The sequence below is a fragment of the Nannospalax galili genome, unplaced genomic scaffold (assembly GCF_000622305.1).
Source record: "Nannospalax galili isolate Female #2095 unplaced genomic scaffold, S.galili_v1.0 scaffold197, whole genome shotgun sequence".
NCBI classification, from domain to species: domain Eukaryota; kingdom Metazoa; phylum Chordata; class Mammalia; order Rodentia; family Spalacidae; genus Nannospalax; species Nannospalax galili.
The window spans coordinates 2,175,757-2,188,833 of NW_008339846.1; the positions used below are offsets into that span (position 1 = coordinate 2,175,757).

Here is a 13,077-nt window from a genome sequence, read left to right on the forward strand (position 1 = left end):
TTCTTCGGCTTCGCGGACGGCGGGCCCCGCGGCCCCGCGCCCACCGGCTCCCCGCCGCAGCACCAGTTCCACCCGGGCCGGCGGAAACGCGAGAACAAGGCCAGCACCTACGGCCTCAACTACCTGCTGTCCGGCAGCCGCGCAGCCGCGCTGAGCGGAGCGGGAGGCCCCGGGGCCCAGGCGGCGCGGCCCGGCACGCCGTGGAAGAGCCGCGCCTACAGCCCGGGCATCCAGGGGTGAGTGCGAGTTCGGGGGCAGGGGACCGGGCTGGGGCTGACGGTTACTGGAGAGGGCCGGGGCCCGGGCTGGAGAAGGGGACGGAGAGGTCCGGGGCCCGGGCTGGGACTCGAGCTGAAGCTGAGAGTGCTGGAGAGGGCCGGGGATGGGATGGGGACAGGGGAGGCTGACCTCGCCAGGTTGACAGCACTGGGACAGGAGAGCCAGGGGCAGCGCGCCTCTGTCGGCTCTCCGGCCAGGAAAGCTAGCACCTCGGGTCCGTTCCTGCGCGCTAGATCCGGTGGTATTGCTGTGTAGGCAGGGTGAGGGCAAATGCTGCTGCTTTTTTCCCTTTTTGAGAAAATCCGTTTAAAACCCAGGTAGTGATGAGGTTTCATAGTCAGGGGTTTCGGTGGGGGCGAGGTCGCATGCTAGGTTTTAATTCTGGGTGGACTCTGACCGAAAGAGCATCGTCTGGGATTCTGAAACCTGGCTAATAGCACTCGCAGTATTTTACTGAGGCCTCACTCTTTGGAAAGTGTCGTTTCCATGTTAAAGATTTCCACGTAAGCAGAGGACGCGAGAGGTTTAATGTCTGTAATGACAGGAAGGTGGCGGGTAGTGATTAGGAATTGTTCCAGGTGAGGCTTCTCAGGTGTGATGCTGTTCACTCAATCCTTTGCCTTTTATGAAATCCAGAAACAAGGTATTTGCCATTCGTTGTGGGTCTCGAGCTTTGCTGGCTGAACTCTTGCTGATCTTGAAAAGGCTCAGAAGGGTTTCCCAGGGTGGTAACGCTGCAGACACTCCAGTCCTGCACAGGCATGATGCTAGCCTTTGGGATCCCTTCTCAAAGTTAACTTCTTGGGGCTGTTTCTTTTCCGTTTGAAGTATGTGAGGGGACACAGGTACCTCTTTCAGGGGTGTGTGTGCGAGTTGTGTCGGTGGGGTGGGGTGAGGCGGTCACAGCCGCAGCTGCAGTTTCTGCAGTTTCTGCGTTTCACCCGGCGAGTGGGTGTCCTGCCCTCCTGCTTCTCTGAGCCTGGAGCATGCACTGCAGACCCGGAGGGGCATGGTCTCTTTCAGCCTCGTTCTCCCCAGAGCTTGCTTGGACAACTTTCTGAAGCAGGTGGTGAGGAGGAGATTTTTAGTGGATGGCAGTGAACCTGAGGGAGGTTTCCAGACTGTTACATAACTGGAATGGACACAGAGTCTCTGCTGGAAAGAAATGAGCTGTGGTCTTTGCTGTAAGACAGTGATTTGGCCCCTGACATTCAGAGTTCTGCTTCTCTCCTTTAGAAATGGCAGTATTATCTGCCCCTAAGTGCTGGGCTCTTGAAGTGTTCTCTTTGGAGAGTGTAAGCTTCTGATCAGCTGCTTATGTTGTCCTTTGCCTTATTTCTGTGTGCGCCACTGTGGCCAGGTAAGGTTCCAGGGGCAGAGTTGGCATAGGTGACACGCAGTCTTACCCCCAGCCTGGCTCCCCATCTGAGTACCTCTTCTGGTGCACACTTGGCTCCTGTCACCCCCTCTGTCAAGTCCAGTCATTGATCAGTTGCTGTCTCCTTGGCCCATGTGTTTCTCTCTGTATCAGGCATGTCATAGTCACCCCTCATGGGGCCTGTCCAGGCAGGCCAGGCCTGTGGCTTCTGTGCACTGTGCCTGGGCCCCTTCTCAGCATTGCTAGGGGGATGCGGTTCTGCCACCTCCCAGCCTGATGGTGTCTTCTACACACATCCTTAAGAGGTCAAGGCCTGAAACTTCGTGGTGCTTGGGCTGTGTTACTGTCTGCCCTGAGCCCTGTCTTGGTTCCCCATTCATTTATTTCAGAGCAGTATGCTGCAGGGCTTAGGAGAGGGCCTGGCCTTGCCGGAGAACTGTTGGAGACTGATTACTGATGGGTGAGGGAGAGTAGCCCCTGCTTAAGCGCTCTAGATAGGCTGAATAGACTCCAGTGGATGAACTTGAACCCAAGGCCATCTGGGTAAAATGCTTTACTGGATAGGACTTAACATGTATGGCAGAATACATGATGCCTTGTTGAGGGGGGGCACGGATGGGGGAGGGGATCTTGATTAAAAACTGTTGTATGAAATGTACAAAAGCTCAATAAAAATTAAAAAGGGGATGTGGGGGAGGTGGTACCCCATGCTCTGAGAAGCCTCCTCTTTCTGTGCCTGGTGACGCTCCTTGCCCGTGTCAGGTAGCATGTGCCATGCTTCCTTTAGGTGGCCAGCCCTGGAGGAGCCTGCTGGCTAGCTAGCTGACTTGCCTGGGAGGGCAGGGTGCCTCCATCTGCTCCCTACTCCGCTTTCAGAGGGGTGTGGAGGGAGTAGAAAACCAGAACAGCAGTGGGGCTGGGCCTGTGTGGTAGTGTGTCCATGTGGCCCATTGGTTTTATGTGAACTGACCTTGGGACATCAAGAATGAGACCTGCCTTAAGCTTGTCACATCTGCCAGCTTGCCTAGAGCGCTATGTGAGGCCAGCACCAAGCCTTTCTCTGTGGCTTAGCAAGAGACAGAACTAAGGTAAGTATTCTAAGGGTGGTCTAGCCAACAAACAGCAGAGGGCTGGTTGCTGAGACGTTGCTGACTGACTTTCTGGTCTCAGGATACACCTTTCAGAAATGACTGTGTGCAGACCTCAAGAAAGGGCGAGTGGTTGCCTGGTTGTGGTGGGAGTCTAGGTAGCCCTGCTGAACCCAGCTGGGTGTCTGCCCGGTAGCCCATGTGGCCCCAGCGCCCTTCGTCCTTTCCCGGAAGGAGTTTCTGCCCTTGGAAATGGCTTGGTAGCCTGGGCTCATGGGACTACTAGGTTACTTTCCACCTTGAGTAGGATGAAGAAAAAGCAGGTGAAAGAGGACCAGGCTCCGTGCATGAACTCAGAGTGGAGGATATGAAGTTCTTTTGTGGGAGCTGCTCTGGGCTCCGGTTTGAGTTGATCCGGGACAGCCTTTGTTTTGGGAATGGTGTGCGTGGTCTTCAGACATGACTCTGCCTGGGCTTTTGGCCTAGAGATGTGGGCAGGAATGGGCAGGCTCTCTGGAACCTCTCTTTGTCTTTTTAAGCCACTTTGACCCCTGAGCCATCACCTCTGACCCAGCGGGACAGTTGCTTTGTGCCCTGGTTGGTCTTAGTGGCTTTGGAAACCTCCTCAGGCCTAAAGGTAAAGAAGAGGCTATGCATGGAGGGTGGGAATGTGGCCCTCATACCCTTGGCTGCATCCTTCCTGGTGTTTTCCAGCAAGACTGCAGTTGGGCATGGGAAGACCCCAACCTTTGCACACCCCCACAGCCCAAGTCAGAGTTGAGCATGGTGAAGGCTTTCCAGGTGTGTCTGTACTGCACAGCAGTCTCGTGCTATCCCTGATAAACCATGGCTTGCTCAAGCTGACAGGGCTTTCCAGGAAAAGGCCAGCTCTCTTTTTGGAAAAGGAAAGCTAGGCCGTTAAGCAGGTTGACATGGTCCTTTGGAAAAATTAGAGGCCTTAGGGTAGCTCAGTGGTAGAGTGCTTGCTTAGCCTGTGCCAGGCTCTAGATTTGGTTCCTAACACCAAGGAGGAAAGAAGCAGAAAATGAAAGGCTTTGAGTGCATTTTCTTTTTTAAAATTTTATTTATTATTTTTATCTTATGTGTATGTGTGTATTGCCTGCATGTAGGTAAGTGCCTCCGTGTCATGCAATGCCAGCGGAGGTCAGAAGAGGCTGTCGGATCCCTGGGACTGGAGTTGTTAGCTGCCATGTGGGTGCTGGGATTCGAACCTAGGTCTTCTGCAACAATAACCAGTGTTCTTAACTGCTGAGTCATCTCTCCAGCCCCCTGAGTGCTTTTTTTAAAAGAGACTTCAGGGCTGTTAATCTTGCTGCCATGAGCTTTTGGTGGAAAGCAGTGCTGTCTTCACTCAGAGACAACACGGTTGTGGCTTAGTTTTGACTTTAACTATCGTTGGTGTTTATTATCATTCATTTACTTACTTTCATTGAGGCATTTTGATGACGGCCGTACGTAAGACCCCAGCCCCGAGTCTCCTCGGCGCTCTCTTCCTTGTGTTTGCCCTTTTCCTTTCCTATTTTGGAGATTTGACTTTCCGTTCCAGGATCTTTTTGTGGTCTTTGCCCAGCTTTAGCCTGGCGATCACCTTGCTGGGGTGAATGCCCCTGTGGACAGTTGTACCATTAGCCTTTTCCCTGCTCATTGTAGCTGACGTATTTCTTCCTGTTAGCCTGGACCACTTTGCTGATCCGCTGGCCTTTGTAGTGCCGTCCTACAACCTGAACCTCATCACCTTTTCGAATGGGCAGAGACTGAACACTGTGTTGTCTCAGCTCTTTGGAAAGAGGGGAGGTGCGTACCCTTACTCCCAGTGTAAGAAGGTGCACTGAAATGCCTTTTTTGGTTCTTGCTTCTGCCAGAAGTCACACAGGCACTGAACTTCACTTTGGTGGGCACCACTCCAGCCATGGTCGCAAAAGGGAAGCTATCACTTATTTTTAATGTATGTGTATGTATGTATGTACCTCTGAGAGTTTATGTGCACCATATGTGTGCAGGTGCCCAAGGAGGCCAGAAGAAGGCATTGGGGCCCCTGGAACTGGAGTTACAGGTGGTTGTGAGCTGCCCAGTGTGAGTCCTAGAACTGAGCCCAGGTTCTCTGTGAGAGTCCTTTGCAAGAGTAGTAAGTCATCTTAATAGCTGAGCCATCTGCAGCCCTTTGAATATTGTAAAGAGCATAATTTAAATACTTTTATTTCCAAAGTCTATGCTATTTCTTATCACAAATGTGAACTTTTGGTCATCTTTTATATTTTTATGTGTTTGAGTGTACTGCCTGCATGTATGTAAGTGCACCTATGTTGTAGAATGCCCAAGGAGGTCAGAAGGGGGCATCCGATCCCTTGGAACTAGAGTTGTTAGCCACCACGTGGGCACTGGGAACCAAATCTAGTCCAGCCATCTCTCCAGCCCCATTGGTCATCATCTTATGTGGATCCACGCAACTGGCCTGTGGGAGCAGGAGAACAACTAACCTTGGGCAGCAGCATGCTGGGCCTTGGACAGGTTGTAAGGCTCAGGATCAGATTTTCTAACTGGGAAGTAAAAAAGTGTTGTGGGTAAGAGTGCAACCTTAGATGCTCAAGTTTAGAAATGTGATTCTAATGATGAAGCCAGAATTTAAGCTGAAGGGGGTGGCCACTCTCTCAGGTTGTCACCAGAGCCTGCCATGGGCTAGTACTGCTGTGAAGAGGCTGGTTCTGAGGCTGGGCAGCTTGGCATTGCTCTTCCTGCAGCATAGTTGGGTGGGACACCCACCCCAGAAGGCTACCCCTGAGAACGTGTCCTGAGGTAAAACGGCCTGTAGGTGATCCCCTTGGGAGCTTCTGAGCCGGCCTCTGCCCTCGTCTGGCTCTAGACAGTTCTGAATCACATTAGTTTTCTGTTCTCAGTAGCTGAGTTCTACAAGCTAGAGATATGGAACGAGGCACATACCTGCCAACATCTTTGAGTCACATCACAGATGGCTGACTGCCTTCTCCACTCCACTCTTGCTTACAAGGCAGAGGTCCAGGTATCAGATGTTTTGCTTTCACCTCTGGTTTTAGGACCCGTCCACAAGCACGTTCCTGTTACAGCACCGGGGCTCCTGATTCCTGCTGCCAGCAGGCCGGGGCCACTCTCTTCTCTCTGGGCTCCCTGTATTTTGGGCTCCTCCTTCCGTCTTGAAGCCAGTAAGGTGCTGTGGTGTCTCCTGCTGGCTGGAGGAAGCCCTTTGCTTCTGAGGGCTCGTCTTGGGCAGGCCAGCTCAGACAGCCTGCCTTCTTCAGACTATGTAGTGTAGGTGGTCCGTGTAGCATCTCATCAGAGTCCCAGGTTCAGGCATGGGTGCTGCCTACCACAATTGCAGGCGTTGTTCCCTGGGAAAAGCACCCCGCTGTGGGGATAGCTGGTGAGGCCGGGTTGTCCCACCCACTACTGCCTCCTTTACCTGGACTTCAGCCGGTTGCAATGATTCTTTCATATTGCCAGTCTTGTTCTCTGGCTTGACTGTCCAACACTGAGGTTGGGCTCCCAGACTTCCTGTGCTGTGACATGTTAGATTTTTTTTTTTCGGTCTTTTTGAGACAGGGTCTCCCTGTAGCCCCAGCTGTCCTGGAACTCACTATGTAGACCAGGCTGGCCTTGAACTCACAGAGATCCGCCTACCTCTGCCTCCTGAGTGCTGGGATTAAAGGTGTGCGCCCGGCCCGACATGTTGTTCTTTAACATAAGCCATTTAAGAAAAGCTTGTAGGAGAACCACGTGACTGCACAGTGATTGAAGAGTCTCAGCCGTGACGTGTCCTGCATTGGTCAGCACAGGAAGGCTGTCATTCCTGTGCATGTGGATCTTGGGGACTGATAAGTTACAAAGGATCCTGCCCGTGGTTGCTTTGCAAAAGATGTGGGCAACACTTGATCTGCAAGCCAGGATCATGGGAATCGTGACTTGCCGAGGGCCTCAGCTGCCAAGCACGTTTTGCCACCACCAGGAGCAGCATCAGGACCCCTCACGGCTTTTGCCTTGTCCCTTCCTGAGCCCTCATCTGCATGCTGGTTCTCGTGGAGTGAGCTTCCACTGACTCCTGGCCTGGACTCCCAGCACCAGGGAAACCGTAGGGCGCAAAGGACCCATCAATCTGTGTGAGCAGGTGAGGGGAGGCAAGTTTGGATGATGTTCAGAACTAAACTTCAACTAAGATGTTTCAAAGATTTGATTCTCAACACTGAAGTGATTTAAAGTGTTGCAGTTTGCCTCTCTAAAGTGTGGTTAAAGCCTTGCCATATGGAGGATAAAGCTATTCAGAAGCATGCAGAAACATGTATGGCCTATTTGGAAGGCAGCCCCATTTAGTAACATTTTTATTTAACAAAATTAATATCAACAAAGTTAAGAAACTTGGAAAATAATGAAGATTCACTGGATCACCTGTTGAGTGTTGCTGGTCAGTTGTGTCTTGGTCTTCAGGGTTTGGCACCCACTTGCTGACAGCCAGCATGGGTTGGGCTGCATCTACGCCTGGGTAGCTTCCCAGCTGACAGTGCTAACTAGATGGGAGCACTTGCAGGGGTCCCCTTGTAGGAGGTCCCCTTGTGGAGATGGCCTTGAGTTTAGGTAGCATGCCTTTCTCCCCCGGCTCGCAGCCAGCCCTCCTTTGCCTTTCTACATATGCTGCTGTGCATGACTGTGGGTTCAGGTGGCGTTGATTTCCTGAGTGACAGCAGTGGGTGTGGCCTTCCTGCAGTCCTAGTACTCATAGGAATGGCTGAGGTCAGTTAAGGGAAACAGAGAGTTGTTATTTTGGTGTTCTTACCTCAAACCCATTTCCCATGTTGGAAAGCTTGCACTTGGCCCAAGAGTCTGCTGCATTAGCCCAGGCAAATACTCACTTGTCTGGATCTGCCTCGTTTCACCAGGAGTTCTATTTCCTGTGCCTCAGTTTCCACACCTGAGAAGCAGGGCCTGTGATGGCCACCTCACAGAATCTTGTGAGCTGTTGTGCAAGGGTTAAAAAAGCTGCTCCGTGGGGCTGGAGAGATGGCTCAGCGGTTAAGAGCACTGACTGCTCTCGCAGAGGACCCGGGTTTGGTTCCCAGCACCCACATGGTGGCTACGAACTGTCTTTAATTCCAGTTCCAGGGGAATCCGAAGGCCTCATCTGACCTCTGCGGCTTTGCGCAACATGGGTGCACTCACATACATGCAGGCAACACACTTGTACATATAAAATAAAAATAGTAAATAAAATATAAAAAAAAGAAAAAAAAGGTTGCTCCTTCCCTTTTTCTTCTCCTGTCTCGGGAAATGGAAACCCAAAATTAGTTCTTGTTGCCAAGAGGAAGAGCCTTCCTCTTTTTATTTATTTTCAAATATGGCCATCTTTCTCAGGCCAAAATTTTTCTCTTGGAGAAGTTAAAGATCAAAGTTCTAAGTCTTAGAAGAGGGGGCAGGATGTGGGCTCAGTCAGACACCACTGCCGATGCTCCCAAGAGTTGTGGATATGTCCTCCAGTGCACTGACAGACCTCATGATGTAGGTTCTGCAGTTTCCGAGAGGCTGCACCCCCCCCCAGGCATTTCTCAGGTGTGTGATGGTATGAGGCTGGCTGTGGCCTTTTTAGTCTTGTGCTTACAGTGGAAGGAGTGAGTGGAAGGAGATGAGACATTCTTCTGAGCTGCTTCCACAGCAGCGTCCAGTGAACATGGAGGGAAGACATAGCAGAGGACTAGGAGTGAGGCAGCACTGGGTGGCAGAGGCACAGCATGCTATGCCTGCTGTCCTGGGTAGTGGCCACGGGCCATGTGTGCCAGCAGCACCTTCACGGTGGCCAGGAAAAGTGACGGAATTGAAATTAAATTTGATTTATCGATTTATTTTGTGGGGGTAGGGACTGAGAGAGCCTTGAGCCTGCTAGACAGGCATTCTACCACTAAGCATCAATATGAGCCCTTATCTTAGTTAAAATTTAAATGGCCATATGTTTGTACAGTGCTGACCTTTTGCAACTTTGGGTTCTGTTTGAAGCACACTTTGGTTCAGTGAGTTGCTGAAATAAATTGAAACTCAAACAGCAGTGAAAACTGTGTTACTCAGCAAGTTGCTGCTGAGAAAGCTCTAGAAATTGTTTCTGAGACTCCAACACGAATCTTTTACGAGGCCGGTATTTTTATAATATAGGAAGCACAAGGTAGGCAGAGTGAGACGTGGAGCAGCTTCCCAGCGGGAAGCTCTGGCCCAGCATGCAGATGAGCATAGTTGTTGGTGTTTTGTGTGTGCTTTCCTGCTGGTCCTCGTTGGCTTTCTTCCAGTGTGGACAGCTTGCTTAGGCTCCATCACTCAGTGACTCCCATGCACAGGGTTCTTGGAGGCTGACACTGTAGAATTTTCTTCCTTGAGTTCCCAGGTCATAGTCACAAATGAGCAACATTTCTTGTGTTTTACCACAAACGTAGTAGACAGGCTAATGTGGTCTGCCAAAGAGGGCTGCCCTTGTGCTTGCCAGCCAGTGTTAATGCTAGTAAGGGAGCCAGCACATGTTCGTAAGAGGCGTTTGCTGCCCTGAGGGTTAGCCCTGCCTGTGGTTCTTCTGTGCAGAGGGGAAACAGAGAGATGCTCTGCTGGTGTCACTAGGACCAGAGCTTGCTTTCTCAGACTTTGTCCAGAGCTGGCCTAGAGGAAGCAGCTGGTTGGGGGAGGGAGGCTGCATTCTACCAGAGGTGGGAAGGCTGGTGAGTTGTTGACTGGTGCGCTGTTTTATCCTACCACCCCTGAAACAAGGCCGGATGACGGTAGTGGTCCTGCTGCTGGGAGTTTGGCACTGCCTATAGGTGGTGTCCCTGCATCCTTGCAGTCCATCTTCCCAAGCTCATTTTAAAGGGACAGAAATTAATTTTGAGGAGATGCTCAGATCTCTCCCAACGGTCACCTAGGTAATAACAGAACCAAGGCCCAAACTCAGGCCTCCTTGTCTAGGAAGTCCATGTGCTTCACCAGTGCCTTCCAGGGAGGGAGTGGGAGCACTTGATTTCAGAAGCAGGAGGCACCATGCAGCTGAGAAAGACTATAGGCTACAGGCATCTCCTCTAACTTTAAGTAGCATTTTATAAACTGAAGAACTGTGCCATGGTGTTCAAAAACAAAAAAGGTACTTTGCATGGGCTGTGAAATGCAAAGAATGTCTACCAGTTACCTCATGGAAAAAAGCAAAAGATGATCTGTCTGGAGGTCATGGGTATATGAAACACTGAGTCATCAGAGACTGATGGGTGCACGGAAGCAGGATTAGAAGGAAGGTCCTAGTGCTTAGAGCACACTCTGAACCAGTTCTTGAGCATGGCTGCAGGAAAAAGGCTGGCAGGGAACGGAGGCTTAAGGAATTGAGTAAGGAGAGTGAGACCCAGAAAGGAAAAGGTCTGTGGGAGGGAAGGACCACTTACTGGTTCCCTTAACAGGGGTGTTCCCTCTTCCTTAGTTCCCACCTGGCAGTCACCTGCCACAGTCGTTATCGTTGCTGGGCCTGGTGACCACTGTCCCTTTAAGTAATGCTTTCTGCTGCCTCCTAGCACCCTCCCAGGAGATACAGCACTAGCAAAGCAGTCCACTCAGGGTCACACAGCTGGTAGGGCAGAGCTGGCAGGGGAATCGGGCTCTGATTCCCTGGCCCACTTTCTAGCTAGGAGAAGTGTGGAGAGGAACTTGACAGAGATGTAAGGGTGGAAGGAAGCAGTGACTGAATTCCAGTCTCTAGGACTTGAGGAGTGACACATGGATCCTCAGGAGAGAGAGGGCAGGTGCTACCATGAAGCTCACCTGGCCTCTGAGAGACAGTGCACAGTCAGGGCTCAGATTCCCCCAGTGAGACTGAGCACAGCTTCTCCCAAATCAAATAGCAGGACTTGGAGTTGTGTCCTGCCAGCTGGGGAGTGGCTCTTTACATCCTTACTGGTGACAGCTCTGTTGTGTGATGCTGAGCCTCTTTCCTTGTTAACTACCCGGGAGATTATTTCTCAGAACGTTTAACATCAGTATTTACTTCTTATTTATTAAGGCGTTCATTTTGAAATAGAGTTGCCAGCTTGCCTGGAACTCATGGTGTAGCTCTCAATTCTCCTTCCTCAACCTCCCAGCTTCCAGGATTAGAGGTGTGAGCCAACATTCCTGGCACCAATGTTAAAATAAGTTTTTTAAAAAAAATTTTTATTTTATGTGTATGAGTGTATTGCCTGCATGTATGTGAGTGCACCTGTGTCATGCAATGCCCCAGAGGTCAGAAGAGGGCTTCAGATTCCCCTGGAACTGGAGTTAAGGACAGTAGGTTCGTAGCTGCCATGTGGGTGCTGGGAATCGAACCCGGGTCCTCAAGAGCAGTCAGTGTAACCGCTGAGCCATCTCTCCAGCCCCTTAAAATGAGTTTTTTATGAAACAGATTCATATTCTTTTGATTGGGGGAGGATTGAGACAGGATCTCCCTGTGGCCCCAGCTGGCCTAGAACTATGTAGACCAGGCTAGCCTCCATCTCACATAGATTGCCTCCCTCTGCCTCCCAAGTGCTGGCATTAAAGGTGTGTGCCGCTAGTCCTGAGTCATGTTCTCCAAAGAAGAAACTTGAAAGTCATTCATTCTGGGCTAGAGATTGTTCCGCAGTTTCAAAGCACTTTCACTCTTGCAGAAGGTGCGGGCTCAGTTCCTACACCCACTTGGCAGTTCACAACCATTGGTAACTTCAGTTCCAAGGGATCCAACACCCTCTTCTGGCCTCTCTGGGCACCAGGCACACATGCTCATACACATAAAATGAAACAAATCTTTAAAGTCATTCAATCCCACACCCAGAAATAGCCAGTATGATTAGGCGACAACACTTACAAATGTTATTTTCTATAAGTTCCTGTAGATGACACATGACTATCGACAAAATTCACTAGAATCTTCATTTAAAATTTGGTAAATTATTTGTCTTGCTTCAGTGAGAAATGTGCAGCGTCAGAAGGGGCGTCGCTAAGAGATGTGGCGAGATTGAGTGCAGACTGATGGGGGCCTGACGGGGTTAAGCGCGGGCCGTGCTGCGGAGACTGACGTGCTCCATTCTGGGTTAGGTCAGCGCTTCTGCTTCTGCCCCTCCTGACCTCCCGCTGTCTGCATCGCTGTGAATGTGGAACTCTGTTTTGGAGCTGCTTGTCACTAGCATCAGTTGAGCCCTCGCTGAGCATCAGTCCTGTGTTCAGTACTTTATCTGGATGGATTCCAGGTTGTAGGGAGGGTTGCTGAGGGTGCACTGCCCCTCTGCTGTCCCATGTCCTCCAGTCAGTGCTGCCACAGAGTGTGCCCAGGTGTTACCATGTCCTCCGGCTGGGGTCTGCATTGCTTTGCTGTGAGCCTCTGTTTTCCTTGTCTGAGACCCTGCCTGGTGCCTCTTCACCCTGTCTGCACAATAGCCTCTGCCAGGCCCCTATGTGGGGATGGAACAGGCAAGTGTTCAAAGAAGAGGGGATGGGGACTGCACTCCCTGAAGCCCATAGCACCCAACGGGCCTGTGAGTGGCCCCACCTCAGAACCATGCCACCACCTTTGTTCTTTCAGGGAGGACCGTGGCCCCTCTGGGCAGGTAACGGAGTCTTCTCATCCGTCTGTTCAAAAGCCCCCTCTGTCCACATGCAGGCCTCTCTGGGAGGCAGCTTTTCCAGGACCCCAGACACCTGTGCATTGTAAGCTGAGGTCAGGCTGCAGAACAGGGAGAGGCTCTACCCTTCCCTTGCTTCTGTGTTGCTGGTTTGACTTTCCTGGGGTGCAGGGTGGCAGTGTTTGGATGGCAGTCCATCCCTGGATGCTGCTTGCTTTGGCTCTGTCACTGAAATACAGCAGCCCCTTGTGACCCCCCATTCTGCTTGTTGTCTTAAACCCCTGCTTTAGGGACAGGCCCTCCCCAACCTCTATAGAGATGGCTTTCTCTTGATCTTTAATATTTTTTCCTTCTGGGTTCCTTATACCGTCCTCCCTCTCCCTTCCTGTGTGCAGCATGTTGTCCCCCTCTGCCTGTCTTGACACTGACCCGTTACATGTTTCTGTGGGAGCCAAACTCTCTGGTTACAGGTCTGAAAGTCTGGCTGTGCCACTTGGGGATGACCTTTCTGTGGCTTGTTGGTACCACATGGTAAGCAGCAGAGATGCAGGTCAGTTGGGACCTGGACTGTGTGTTGAGTTATTTCACCTTTCAAGTGCTCCATGGTCTTGGCTTGCCACTGGACTTCCTTGATGGCCTGGTGGCCTCTTGATGATTCTGTGAAATGGCCCCTGGAGACTCAGCAGCACTCAGGTCTCTGCTGCTG

The 13,077-nt window shown here is 51.3% G+C and overlaps 1 protein-coding gene across 2 annotated transcripts in view; it reads left to right on the top strand.

Moving 5' to 3' along the window:
* The first annotated feature begins 6 nt into the window (after window positions 1-6).
* The window catches only part of Tent4a (terminal nucleotidyltransferase 4A), a 51,388-nt gene continuing 38,317 nt past the window's right edge, over window positions 7-13,077 (top strand). For both annotated transcript variants that reach the window (XM_008834575.3, XM_017798555.2), the window contains exon 1: window positions 7-236. The gene's annotated coding sequence lies outside the window, so the exon portion shown is untranslated. The remainder of the gene's footprint in view (window positions 237-13,077) is intronic.